Raw genomic sequence first — 293 nt, 5'->3', positions numbered from 1 at the left:
GTAGGGTGGGCTGCACCGCCGGGGTTTAGAGGAACCAGGGGAAAGCGCCCGTCACACGGGGGCTCCGGTGCCGCCTGTCCTCCTCAGCTCAACAGCAGTAATCACGGCGTTGTCATGATGTGAACAGCAGTGAGGCTCATCATCGGACAGGGGTACGCGGGGAGCGAGAGCGTGTATGCGGGGGGGACGGGGGACGCGCAGCCGCCTCCTTTTTCGTGGTCTCCTCCGGGTTTCTCGGGGCGGGATCGAGATCGGCCCTGGGGAAGAGGGAGACAGGCGTTAGGGGGGGGTGG

The sequence above is a fragment of the Aptenodytes forsteri genome, unplaced genomic scaffold, assembly GCF_000699145.1.
Source record: "Aptenodytes forsteri isolate BGI_AS27 unplaced genomic scaffold, ASM69914v1 Scaffold342, whole genome shotgun sequence".
In the NCBI taxonomy this organism is placed as follows: Eukaryota; Metazoa; Chordata; class Aves; order Sphenisciformes; family Spheniscidae; genus Aptenodytes; species Aptenodytes forsteri.
The sequence above is the reverse complement of the archived record's forward strand: the minus strand, read 5'-3'. Positions refer to the sequence as shown.